This window comes from Mytilus trossulus, chromosome 4 (genome assembly GCF_036588685.1).
Source record: "Mytilus trossulus isolate FHL-02 chromosome 4, PNRI_Mtr1.1.1.hap1, whole genome shotgun sequence".
Taxonomy (NCBI): Eukaryota; Metazoa; Mollusca; class Bivalvia; order Mytilida; family Mytilidae; genus Mytilus; species Mytilus trossulus.
The window spans coordinates 55732608-55747632 of NC_086376.1; the positions used below are offsets into that span (position 1 = coordinate 55732608).

At 32.2% G+C, this 15025-nt stretch overlaps 2 protein-coding genes across 24 annotated transcripts in view; both read left to right on the top strand.

Annotated features, from left to right (window-relative positions):
* The window catches only part of LOC134715564 (leucine zipper putative tumor suppressor 2 homolog), a 456927-nt gene that overhangs the window by 152119 nt on the left and 289783 nt on the right, over nucleotides 1–15025 (top strand). The gene's annotated exons all lie outside the window — the stretch shown is intronic.
* LOC134715563 (gamma-adducin-like) overlaps nucleotides 9402–15025 on the top strand; it is a 50601-nt gene continuing 44977 nt past the window's right edge. For 9 of the 20 annotated variants that reach the window (XM_063577824.1, XM_063577825.1, XM_063577821.1 and 6 more), the window contains exon 1: nucleotides 9433–9612. The gene's annotated coding sequence lies outside the window, so the exon portion shown is untranslated. Of the gene's footprint in view, nucleotides 9613–13529; nucleotides 13663–13840; nucleotides 13864–15025 lie in introns of those variants that run through there. The other 11 variants (XM_063577809.1, XM_063577814.1, XM_063577817.1 and 8 more) reach the window with 9 other exon arrangements.

A 15025-nucleotide genomic window follows, 5' to 3' on the forward strand; every position in this document is an offset into this window, starting at 1 on the left:
ATCCAGATACGGCCAGAATTTTTGTTTTAGGCAAGAATCAGAGTCAATTTTTTCTCTCTCAAATATCTCAGAATGCCTCCTCAAATCAAATGGTTTCGTAAATGAGACTTGAAATTTTTCTAGAGCTTATACTAAAATTGAGAATGGAAATTGGGAATGTGTCAAAGAAACAACAACCCGACCATAGAAAAAACAACAGCAGAAGGTCACGAACAGGTCTTCAATGTAGCGAGAAATTCCCGCACCCGGAGGCGTCCTTCCGTGGCCCCTAAACAAATATATACTACTAGTAGTTCAGTGATAATGAACGCCATGCTTATTTCCAAATTGTACACAAGAAACTAAAAATAAAATAATACAAGAGTAACAGAGGCTAGAGGCTCCTGACTTGGAACAGGCGCAAAAATGCGGCGGGGTGACTGGGGATCATTATTCAACTTTTTTATTTATAAAATAAGCTGGGGCATTTGGGGTTAAACATGTTTTCGTAGGTAAATAATTTTGTGGAACTTTTTTTTCATGAAAGTGAAATAGTCTATAGAGTATTTACTATTACTTTCTGTTTGGTAGAATAGTGAAATAGAAGTCAATACGTTCTTGCTCAATCCTGTGTCGCTTTGACGGTTTCCTGATTGTCATGACATCCTCAGCCTATAAGCAATGTGTATTACTGTAATTTGAATTGACCGTGTGCCGTTTTTTCAACGCACTGGTCAACTCCACCATAGCAAATCACATGACTTTGACAATCAGTAAATACCAGCGAAAAATATATTGATAGGTAAAGAATTGTCGTATAAAAATTAAATACTCGGGAAATGGCAAAGTTCACGAAGTCTAGTCTGATTAATAATTTTCCAAAAAAAAAAAAAAAGTCCGCGCAAAGGGGGGGCGTACGCCCTCTACGCCCCCTCTGAATCCGCCACTGATTACTACTGCGTTTAAGACAAGGCTGTGAAAGAGGGGATAAGCAAAGCAAAGAAACAAACGATAGTTCCTAATGGAATTTAAAAACATTCCTGATAGTTATTTATTAAGTTCGTAATATTTAGAACTATTATCAAGTTGTTCACCTTTGTGTCGTCTGTGTTATACTTATAAAGTCGGTGGTTTTTTAATCATTGTTTCCATAAATTTTACAAACTTTAGATGTCTAGAGCTACTTCATGTTTTGTTGTTTTTTTCATCACCTCATTTATGGTCTAAAGCTGAGGTAAATAGATATGTGGAACAACAAGCACTCGCTGATATACGTATTATTAATTTTCTGTTTAACATTTTATATAAACATTTCATCGCACTTAAAGCTATGCCCACATTGGAAAAGGAATATCTTAATATTTATGTCATTGAGGCAACTTACATTTCTTACGATTTTCAGGAGCTTGCAGCTCAAAGTTGTGCAAAGAGTTTCTAGTCGTTCGCACATTTTTTTCAAACAGGTGCGCACGAAATAAAATCTCCGGCAAATGAAAATATTTGTATTTTTACAGGTAGGCTATATGTATTTATATATGGGTTTTTCGATATCATGGAACATATGGACGGTCATACAAATATGGGCATATGATAAAGCTTGCTATAGAAAACCAGATTTAACCCACCATTTTCTAAGGATGTACCAATGAAGACAAAAAATATGGCAGTTGTTTGGATTCCTGTGTTTTTTTATACATTTTTTTTTCTTCAAAATTTCAACAAAAATTATCAAGGATCCCCATTTTATAGATATGACTGTGTATTAACATTAATGGGAACCAGAAATGAGACAATCAAACTTTTCAAACAACTTAAACCCCAAGTTATGCAGGACAATGATACGGACTATATATATATAATTTATAGTATACTATAATTTATAGTATGTATTGTTTTGAGAAGACTAGTCGGTATGGTATTATCAAAATCAGAACCAATGACATTGAACCATATTGGTCCTATTCACAGACGAAAGTGAAGCGAAATAAGTCATGCTCATCCAGTCTTTTGTTTATACTATTTTCAAATACAAATTATCATTTGTTTTAAAAAGAATTGATTTTTTGGGTGAATTTATAAATTTGATAATGATGGAAGTTGTTGTAAAACTATTTACTACTTTACAGCCTTCGCACGATCGGGACCTTTGAAATTTCAAGGAGCAGTCTGTCTTTTGTATTTTTTTTCAAAAAATGGTAGAGTTAGGGGCCCATATTCGCCGGGGACACAATTTCGCCGTTTTCTGATTTTGAGGTGAAAACACTTCAAAATAAGGATGACTGAAATTATAGAAATATGCCAATAAATTGTAATTTTATAACAAATATGATTATTTTTTAAACTTAAACAAAATTACGGCGCTTACTGCAAAAGATCGAAAAACGGACAACGATTTTCGGTCAATTTCCTGAATGAAAAACAGGATTTTCAAAGATTTTTTTCTGAGTAATTTTTTTGACTGATTGGCCTTAAGTTCTGTTTTTTACACCTTTGAAATGTTTGCTGTTCATCTATAATGAAATTTATTTGATAAATATTATATAAAGCTGCAGTTATTTGGTTTTAAATAGATGTGTAAAAACGGCGAATATGTGTCCTCCATTGACAAAACTTCAGGGAATTTCATACCCCCTTTCATCTAACTTTACAGATGATTATTTTCAAACAAACATGTTTTCAAGTATAGGAATGCTTTTGAAGTTATCTTCATATAGAAATATCAGTATACTTCAAAAACATATGGACCTGAACATGAACTGTAGAAAACATGGAAAGATATGGCGAAAATGAGCACCCCACTCTATAGTTTTAAACCTTGATGTTTTCGGATACTGGTCGTAAATTAAGTGTCGGACATAAAGTAAAAGTTATTAGACAAAAAGCAAAAACGGACAAAAAGAAAATTGCAGAGTACAAAATTGAACTGATTTTGACGGATGACGTTAATATTTTTCCAAAACTGACGGTTACAGTATTATTTGAAAGCTATGACGAATCACGATAAAGGTATATTCTTGTGTTCAGATAGTTGTATTGTAGCAAATTCTTCAATATGGAAAAGTTTTGGGTAGTTTTTCAATTTGGCCCACTTGTGTAGATTTCATTGAAAAAAGGAAAACTATTGCATGTGCTTCAATCAAACAGAAGGAAAAAAATAAAAATAATAGATAAGAGTACTCTTCTAGCTTCACAGTATCCAAATAATAAGAAAACATTCATAAAGATAGACCAGAATGAGATTTTTTTATGTTCAAATATGGCTATTTAATGAAAATAAGTAAATGATTTATTTTTTTAAGACATGTCATTATAGTTTAAAAATATAGTTACCAGTCTTGTATTACAACCCCAGTTCATAACATGGAGGGAAACAAAATAATGCATTTTTTTAGATTTTTTCTGAACTCATTTTTTTCTGTTTGATTATAGGTTTATGCTGAATTGAAACACACACATATATTTAGACTTTTTGACATCTTTTGGGGGCATCAATCCAGGAAAGTAGAAGGATATCATGTTTACTGGAAGTGGTACGGCCTAGTAAAAACAGGCCTAGTAAAAACAGCAAACAGAAAAGAGAAAAAAAAATGTTTTGACTTCAGGTTTACTTTTTATTCTTCGTGGCATGACCCACTTTTTTCCGATTAAACCACAATTTCACATTAGAAATACATGATATGAACATGAAAAACAAATCTATTTAGCTTTTTTTTCAAAGATCAGCTGTTTTGCATGTAAGCCTTTAGAGCAGTTAATTACAAGACTGCAACCTAAAGATATTATGACTAATTACGGAAAAAGTCACATGAGAACACATATACAGGTGACAAACCTCATAACTGTGATGTATGTGGGAAACGGTTTATTGAGCAAGATATTATTAAATAACAGAATCACACGTAAACACACACAAGTGATACATTTCATGTAAACGGTTTAGTCGGCTTGCTGGTTTTGTTGGACACACGAGAATGCATACAGGTGATAAACCTATATTAATGACTGTGATGTATGTCGTAAAGAGTTTATCCAAAAGAGTATTGTACAGATAAACACGATAACCCATACAGGTGATAAACCTTATGACTGTGACGAATGTCGTAAAGAGTTTATCCAAAAGAGTATTGTACAGATACGTGATAACCCATACAGGTGATAAACCTTACGACTGATTTATGTGGTAAAGGGTTTATTCAAAAGAGTAACTTACAGATACACATGAGAACACATACAGGTGATAAACCGTATGACTGTGGTGAATGTAGTAAAGAGTGAAGTCAAATAATTCATTTATGGGATCACAATAAAACACATTCAACCGAAAACAAACTTATACAGAGCCGTAACTACCTATGGTACAAGGGAGGTAACTGCCTCCCCTGAATTTTCTACAACATTTTTTTTTGTTTTGGAAGTAATAAAATGAAATATTGACAATGTGTTCACTAAGAACTTGAATTCATATTATAAACAACAGAAGTTTACAGTTTTAAAAGTGTTATCATGATACGTGTCTACTAATGTTGAACCATTTTGACGAATATTTTATTTTTTCCAATATTTGTAATGCGTTGTATGCGTCTCCTCGGTATCTTAAGATTCTCTTTACGATCCTGTACCAGTTCTTTCAAGATCCAATCATTGCGATAACTTGACCATCGGTACTTATTCACGATCATTTTTCTCGAAGTACCGAATGACAACCGTGATTATTATTCTTCCAATTATTGCTAAGCAAATGCATGCAACGACATTTCCGACTATATTTGAGCAGAATCTGCATATCCTTCCAAATCACCTGAACTGGGATATCCCCCGTTTATTTATAGTTCATATTGTTTGGTTTAAGATTTTGAGAACTTCTTTGCCTTCTCTTCGTCTTCAGTCTTTTTTTGCCCTGGCGTTATAAGATTTTTTAATTTTAAAGTTTGGATTGTTCCTTAATTGATATCTCCCAACTATTTTTGCAAGGACTATCATATAAAACATAAGAAGAACGATTGGCGATTACTCTACTCTTTTTTTCTCGTTCTGATTTGACAAAGTGATTAAGCAGACTGTGCGTCAATCAATCAATCAGTATCAGTACAAAGTTTATAAGAAAAACATAGGTAAGTCTTCAATTCAATTCTTTTTTTTATTTTAAGCACATTATGCCTATGTGCAACAAATAAAAATACATTTTTATAACACAACATGACATAATACATCAGAGAAGCAAATAAATATCAAGTATTGACCAATAACAGTTCGGTCCTATGATTAAGTACATTAAACAAGAATTTACAAATTACCGTACGCAAATCTTTTACGTTTTCAGTGCTGAGAAGTCGCACTAATTTGAACGACGATGGACGTCTATAAATTAATAATAAGGTTTAATAAACTGTCTCCTTGAGTCTCTATAGCATTCACATTGTAAAACAAAATTGAATTCATCTTCATTGATATTCAAAGTACAAAGAGTACACTTTCTATCTAACCTATTTACTCCCTGATAACGACCTACTTCAACAAACACATTATGTGAAGATAATCTAAGCCGAGTTAAATACACTCTAGTCTAAAATTCATATGTTTAGTAAGATAATTCTGTAAACATACATTATTGACAATATATTCATATAAATAACACTTAGATGAAATGTTCAGTTGATCATTCAAAGTCTGTTTTGCTTGATCATATATCCTTGTTTTTACAAATAATGATAAATTTGTATCAATAATGAAATTGTCTTGGTTATACAAAATCTCATTTAAACCTAAATTAAATAATAATTGCTGTACTTGATAAATCATCCAACTGCTTCTAATAATACAGAAAGTATACAGTCAGGGGCGTGTCCAGGAAATTTGAAAGGTGGGCGTAGAATAAAATATTTTGCCGAGCGAAGCGAGGCGAAAAAAAATTTTGATCTTTTTTTGGCTTAAAAACATAAAATAATAGAGAATTGCACTAATGTAACGGTTCCTGACTTGGAGCATGTATATCCAAACTCAAGGGTATAAGGAGTTACTTAACATTTCAATTCCTAGGCCAGGACTTTATGAACGAGAGGCGTGATTACGGTTGAGGGTCCATGGGGAAGCTTAGAAGCTCCTGAATTTCAAATTATGAAGTAATCCCTCTATTTTTTTTTATTAAGTTCGGGTTTCGTTGAACGAAACACATGATAAAAGACAAAGATGATGACCCATCAGATAAAAAGAAACCAGAGTATGTGTTTAATAAATGAATATGATAAATTGCCATTATTCAATACAATACTAGCAGATTATAACGATATTGTTTTTTTGTTTTTTTGTTTTTTTTACGCCCATTACGCCCTTACCTGGACCCGCCCCTGACAGTTGTTCCCTGTAGCAGTTTTTAAGAATATAGTTGCTTGTGGATAACAATTTAAACCAGTACTTCACTATTTATTATAAAGTCTATGCGTTATCATTTATGGAATGTCAAGTTGAATTTTGCTGTCATTGAAGTTCTGCTGTTATAAATACCCATGATGCAGCAAACACATTAAGGTGTTAATTGCTAGATACGGTATGACAGTCCAATCTGTGTATGGCTGGGTTATTTTATTCGAGCCTTTCTCTCTTGCTTTCATGTATAAACCAAAATACAAAATGTATTTTCTTATTATAAATTAATATTTTACAAAACTGAAAATGATTGGCGAAATGACTGACAAAATTACGTAAGTAAACGGCAAAAATTTATGATTTTTCACTTACCCTATACTATTTTTGATAATAATATAAAATAATTAATCTTCCATAGGTAATGCAACCCATTGGTGGATCCAGGGGAGAGGGGTCCGGGGTTGGATGTTACTTCTACACTGATCAGATCATTTTGTTTGTTTTGTCACTCATATGTGGATTTTTACTTTTCTTTAATTTTCAAAACCCTGTCAAGTATACCGGTAAAGAAAAGCACCTATATACATCTTTAATTTTCGAACTTATGACTTTGGGTGTTATTGACGGAGGTATATCCTTAAAAAAAACGTACTGCATTTATAAATTCATGTTCATTCTAATAATAATAGGCGGATCCAGGGGAGTGTGGCCCGGGAACCCTTTCCTAGGAAAAATTTGGTTGAATATATAGGGAATCACTGAAGCATGTCTTGAGCGCCCTCTTTTAAGTGAGTCAACGGGTCCTCCTTCTGAAAAGTTCTGCCGGGATCTGCCACTGATAAGTCATGGATATTCTTTTAATATGGCGTTTAGAACTGGCAAGAACTTTGTAATGTCACTAATTTAATGACACCAGTTTTTACAATGTAATGAGCCTCTAAAATATAACTGTAGAATGACAATGTTACATGACAATATAAAAAAGAAGATATGGTATGATTGCCAATGAGACAACTCTCCACAAGAGACCAAGATGCCACAGAAATGAACAAATATTATAGGTCACCGAACAACCTTCGACAATGAGCAAAGCCCATTCCGCCTACGGTCAGCTAATAAAAGATCCCAAAATGACAAATGTAATACAATCAAATGAGAAAACCGACGGCCTAATGTATGTACAAAAAATGAACAAAAAACAAATATGAATCAGCTAGTTATACATCATCAAACGACAACCACTGACTTACATGCTCCTGACTTGGGAGACCTTTGGACAGGCACATACATTCAGAATGTGGCGGGGTTATACATGTTAGCGGGGTCCCAAACCGTCCCCTTAACCTGGGACAGTAACAAAACAACATAAAAACAAACTATAAAAATCAGTTGAAAAAGCGCTTAACTTATTAATTAAATTACAAATCGAAAAACATACATAAAAAAAATCACAGAGTGGAAGTGGCCTGGTACTCCCAACAACAAATCGGGATTTAGTAAAGGCGTCATAAACAGTCAGAGAAAAAACATGACCTTGTGCAATACATTTTTGTACTTTTAATTGTTGTTTGGCTTTTTTAAGTTACGATTATTACTATATTTTTTTGTTGATTTAATTATCCTTATCAATCCTAGATTGTAGCTGGGAACAGTATATATCTATATATTTTCCTGATAGAAGTTCGACTTAGACATCTAACATGGTTCAGTTCAGTAAAACGAAACTAATTTGCCACTTGCATTACTATAAATCCTTGCTTGATATAGCCAATTTTTTTTCGAGTTAAAAAAAAGTCTCAAACAAGTATTACTTACATTACTTAAAAAAACAAGAATGTGTCCTAAGTACACGGATGCCCCACTCGCACTATCATTTTCCATGTTCAATGAACCGTGAAATTGGATAGAAAATCTAATTTGGCATTAAAATTAGAAAGATCATACCATATGGAACATGTGTACTAAGTTTCAGGGTTGATAGGTCTTCAACTTCATCAAAAACTAGTCTACCTTGACCAAAAACTTTAACCTGAAACTCGCACTTTCATTTTCTAAGTTCAGTGGACCGTGAAATTATGGTCAAATGTTTAATTTGGCTTTAAAATTAGAAAGATCATATCATTTGCAACAAGTGTATTAAGTTTCAAATTGATTGGACTTCAGCTTCATCAAAAACTACCTCGAACTAAAACTTTAACCTGGCATGAGCGGGACGAACGAACGGAGGCACAGACCAGAAAACATAATGCCCCTCTACTATCGAAGGTGGGGCATAAAAACCAATATAAATACACTCCTAGATTATCAAATTATTATCAAAAAATCTTTAATGAAATAATTAACGATTATCAAATAATCACTGGCCAAGTAATCATGTAACAATCAATATAGTACAAATATTTTTTTATTTAAGACATTGAGAATATATGCCTGTTAACAGAGACATATAATACATTGTATCATGTGTCTCTGCTGTTAATAAGATATACTTGTTATGCCTTTTTGTTTTAATACTATGCCGACGGTATACGTGGCTCTGATCTCACAGTGCGGCTGTTATAAACAACCGAAATACAAAAATGCTGATAACAGTTTACAGCTTGAATGTATAACAGTTAACAAAACCTTGAAAAGGGTCAAAATAGATTAACATGAAAAGGTATCCCATCCCCCCTCTTTTTTAAGTATGTTGGTGTGTATACTTTTCAATAAATTACTTTTCTCTTCATGGGCCTTTAATTGGAATATCTTATCATAGCCTAAATAAATAAAAACATCAGGAGATTTTTTTAATTGACCCAGGTGTAATTTCCGAATTAAGTCATTTTAAATTTTGCGCCTATTCAAACTTGAGTATGAATGATTTCCCTTTACAGACAAAAATGTGAGTGATGTCATTATTCAGGTAGCTGTTGCATATTTCCGGTGAATTTCCTCCCTCTTTCTTAAGTATGTTGATGTGTATACCATAACTTTGAAGCATTTCGCATTTGTTTATATTAAAAAATATTTGTTTAAAAAGAATATTGGTGTCCCATGCAGTGTACAATTTACAGTTCATGCTCACTTTTATCAAAGCATTCCGAACATGTACTTGAGATAACAACGGGTGTATTCAAAAGATGGAATAGCCAGTGGAACTAATTTTAGAAACAACTCATTTGCATATCGGGGAAAGCCTTGTCTGTGTTCAAAGGGGCCAATATAAATTTGGCGGGGATTGTAGTCTTTCATACGAACGATCAAATAATTTTCGTAGCAGATACAAAGGTAAGTAATTGAACGTCAATAACCACTTTATGAAAGCACGCCCTTGTTCAACTCATCAAAAGATAATTTGTAATGTCCGACCGGCTTCTGCTGCCGGTGAAGACGGTAACAGCGCTTACTTGTAAACTCGTCCGTCTACTGTCAAATAATAGGCAGTTCATTTGTGTACTTTACAACAGAAATGTTACATGCGACTATTATTTCGATAACATTGCCATTGAAGTTAAAATGTTCAGAAGCTACGGGGAAAAAATCAAATTATATGTTTTCTGTCGCCATATTTTGCAACTGTCAAGGTCGGATGTTATCAAATGCAACATCAAAACATCAGAAAGTTCTGACAAAGTATTCATATTTTATCAAAATTATTTATTCCTAATTAAAGGGCGCATTCATAGGGCATATGAATCGATACACATCACAAAATTGTATTCACACAAACAACGCCTGCATACTGATTCAGTGATTGTTAAAATGATTAAATATAAAATATTCAAACAAATTTATATAAAATATTGTCATTTACTCACACACTGTTTACTCTAGTTGCACTTAGCAGATGAAACCATTATAATGATGGTGCAATTTCCATTTTTGCCATTAGCAGTACATGTATATAAATTTTGATTTTATGCAAGAACAAGATAAACAAAATGTGATTTTTACAGTACCAAAAAGTAAACTAATAAAAAAGGAATGAGAAGAAATTAGAGGCCTTCAAAAAAATTATATTCATTCATATCTCATTTGAACATTCCTTAATCATTTTTACAATGACCTCATTAAAAAAAAAAACTCTTACTCTTACATACATGTAGAACACATACTCTGATGTCACATAGTACAAATGTAGTACCGGTAATCATGATACATTTTAAGAGCACATTTTACGCAGAGGACTACACTGTAAGTGCTCTCTTTATCAAGACATGAAAGCACTGTATGGGATAAAGATTTAATTGAATAAACCATTGTTTTATTATAATTGGTGAGAAATAAAGATATGTATATTACTATTAGGTTTTGATTTTTTTTTTAAATCCTTACAGTGATACAGTTATCACTTCTAGATTCAGCTAAAAATAATAGTGGGGCGTTCTTAAATACAAAGTAAAAGGGGCATGCATCAATTTTATTCTTTAAAAGTGCAGGGCATGATCAGGGAAACATGGGAGGGCGCCATACCAAGCCAAAAACTTGCAGGAAACACGAATGAAAATCCATGAACATGTATATGAAAGGTATGAGTTTTGTACCCAAAAAGTTAAAATGTTTGATTTTTGTCGCCACAAAACTTTTATTCAAACATTAACTTTATGCAGTATTGGATCTGCTTAAAATCTAATCAAAAAGTTCTTGCGATAAAAAGTGGGAAAAAAACATTACAATAATTGCCGGAACAATGTATGGTACGGACATACAAATACGGACCGTCATGCAAAAACAGCCTTTATTATATACATTACATAATCTTAATGTTCATATAAACTCAATTCGAAGGCCATTTTAATACTCAGCTATCAAAAAATGAATTTTATTGTACACTAGATCTTAAATTTGAAAATTTCACAGGGGCCAAAATGCGTAACTACACACCTAACTGTGGAGTGCTACCTTATGCAGTGTCCAGTCCTTTATTCTTTTGCACCATTTTGTCCTTGCAAATATGTCAGTATTTTGACAAGGAAAGGATATGTCTAGCACATAGGCGGTTTCACAGAGACAGTTTCTGAATGTCTATCCCAATATCGGTAGACATGGATGATGGAACTTCCCAAATTATTTGTAATTTCTGTACAGCTTCCTCTTGCAGCTCACCAGATCAAAAGGAGTCAGAATTCATTGTTCTTACATTGAAATATATATTATTGTAACATTTGTTCATGTCTCAAAAATGTAAATTTTCTTAAACTACATGTATACATTTATGTGGACAATTTATAGTTATATGCATTGGCATTTTACCTTTTTTCACCTTCAGCCACAATTCATTGGCATTGAATGTATGCTTATCAGTTGAACTTGTCAATTTGGAGCAGAAAAAGGCCAAAGATCAACTGATCAACTTCAGATTTTGATAAAAAAAAAATCAATAATGGTTCATGACTTCAGTGCATCTCAAATTCTGTCTGACTGAATGATTTTTGTCTGACCAATCATTCTGTCAGACAGAACATTTTAGATTTCTCTGTTGAACATATAGAAGAAAATGTAAAATTTCTTTTTCGGTCAGACAAACTGTAAAACAGTTTGGCACAGACTGTCACTATATTTTTATGTAAAATGTACATTTTAAATCCCGAATTTCAACCCCAAGAAAAGTAAAATAGCAAAACAATTTTTAGCAGGGAAATGAAACAAACATACATACATTGTATATTGTATGTAGGTCAGTATGATTCAGCATATCCTTCATCATGGAGACATTTTTCTTTTGAGATGGAATTGATAAGGCAGTATTTTCTATTAAATCAACATGTTCAAATTCTTTTTGGTTCTTATTCTACTGACCAGTACATTAATATGTTGTGATCTCTATTGGGGGTAGTAAGAAGTTCTATTCTCTTATCAGACAGACAGTGTTTAGTCTAATAATTATACATGTTACTACATTTATCATCTTGTTACTAATTTCATATTGATTTAATTAGTTATCAATTTGATTACTTGAACTGGTGATGACATGTAACATTTCAAAACATGCCACTATTCTTATCTGTTCTAAATCTCTGTGAGATTATGATATAGACAATATGCTTTTTTAAAATGTTCCTTTAGTATCATTACATGTATATATATATATCTACATTCATGAACTTCATGTACCCAGTATATATATATGGCTTGAATGGACATATTATAGTGATATTTATAAAATTGAGAATAGTATTCCTCAAGGTTTTTGTCTTTTGGTGGAAGAAACAAAAGATATACAAATTATATCAGGAAATTGAATTTTTTATCTGTAATTCGTAATATTTTCCCTTTGATATTACTGCCTAATATTTTTGAGTATCAACCGTACTGGATGTATCATTGAAAATTTTAGGCAATACATTGCGTGAAGTCATAACATTGCGTGACGTCATAATTACCGATAAACAGAATAATAAGTAGTTTCGTTTTCGATACTGACTATATGTATATCATGTTGAATATCTTAATTCGCCCTAACTGGCTGGTCTAGATATTCCACATAATATAGTCAGTATCAAAAACTCAACTACCTATTATTTTATATATATTAACCTAGTGGACAGAACTCGAATATACAATGTATATGCATGTCACTTAACTTAAAATGTACATGTACAGTACATGTAGAACTTCTGAGCAGAATTTTTTTTTTCAATTAAAAGCTGAGTAATTATATAAGCTATTGCAATATTAATGTTTTAGTACTTTTCTAGCTAAAATTGTTATCCTAATAAATTCATACATGTTCATGTTCATACAATGTACAATATTAATGTACATGTATGTCAGGAATATGAATTACTGCTCAATTTTGAGTGCATCTCCATAGGCTTCAACAGTTTATCTTGAACTGTCTTGTTGATAAGATCACCTCATTCAGATTTCTGACAGATTATCTTTTAATGCTACTAGTTCAAGAAAGAAATGGTACCAAGCTGATTCTGGAATCTTGGGAAGTGTTCTTTTGTATATATATATTTAGCATCTTCATGATGTCACTCGTACCTGTAATAAATTTACAGTTTTACACTTTCAACTAAAGTTACCCTTGATAAAGCCTCATGTTGTTATAATTAGTTATGTAAGTTTTTGTCTTTTTTATCTAACCTTTTGTTGGCCTCACTCACTGACATCACATCAGTGTAAACCTAGGATTATTTCCCCTTGCTTTGCCTCTAACATTTTCGACATGCTGTTACTGATTTGATAATATGCATTCCCCTGACTATGGATAACAACCTGCTTCTGTAAAATTATTTTTGAAGAAAAAAAATGGAATAATTTACCATCTGTTGACCTAGCATGTCAGATCATAAGTAATCACAGAAAATTGAGGAATATATTATTGATCTGGTAAGGAAACTATGTGATTCATGGAATGTTATTTGTGAGCAATCTGTGTTCAGATTCGATAGAATTGGTGGTGTTATAATTATATGTCCGGTTTCGACTGTCTTTATATTTTTTTCGGATTACAATAGTGAATGGTTATTTACTTGTGTACCTTTACAAAGCAAAATACAAACCAGATACAGGCCTTGTCCAATTTCACAGGTAATGGTGAGGGCTCAGAATGTTTTCGTTTGCATGTTTTTTTCATGTACTCTTAGTCTTATATGTATTCTGTTTGCAATTTTCTTTACTACATGAAGCAATACTAATAGTGAACATTTGTACCATTTATCTGAAAAAGATATATATATATATATATGCAGTTGCACTCTTTACACTTTCATTTGGAATCAAGATAAATCTATTAAAAGAAAAGTGCATTACTGCATACCACCTGTGTTGAAGGGGTTGTTCTTAGAATTTCATGGAAAATTAAATTGCAATGCTTTGTGAAAGCATGTAGTATTTTCAAGTGCTTTGTTATTTGATCTTTCATTTGTGTAATCACATTATCAATCAGATTTGAACCAGTGAAATAAACAGAAGGCTGTCTGTTATCATTCAAGTGCAAGAGACAAAGCTTTTTGTTTTGTTAAGAAACATTTTATTCTGTCAATTTCAGACAGCTGTCAGCAGTGAAGAATTTGATTTCTCTGAATATAATTCATTGTAAATTTATTTCCTTGATTTTTGAAAATCAAAATGGATAAATTTGAAAGAAATAGATGCACGGCCTTTTATATACAGTATATTGTCTATTATATGGGGAATAACAAACAAAATGCTAATTTCTATGTGGCAATTAAGAGAAAATTCCACATCATATTTTTAATGACATGTGCACTAATTCAGTAATATATATCTAAACTAGATTCAAGGTTGATTAATCAAACTTTTTCAGTTAAGGATATTACAAACAAAATTGAAAAAAGCAATATTTTTTTATAGCTGTAGTTAATGAAAAAGATGTAATATAGATAATACATCCTACTTATGAAGTATGTTAATTACCAACAGAGGAAGAAATTACTGGTTACACCCTATGGATTGATTTGAATCATGCTGACATTACTGTTTATTTATATACAGAGGGTAAAATGGGGAAAGATGTAGAGGCATGCATGGCCTTTCTATGCAAAACAAGGACTAATATTATGCATGTACACTTCATATACATGATTTATCGCAGGCTTGAAGTTATTTTTGGTACATAAACCTAAGCATTTATAAAGGCTTCTGCACTATAACAGTAATGTATTGGTGCAAGTTCAGCAAATGGATGCAACATTGATGATTGAACTCTGACAAATGTACAAATGAAAAA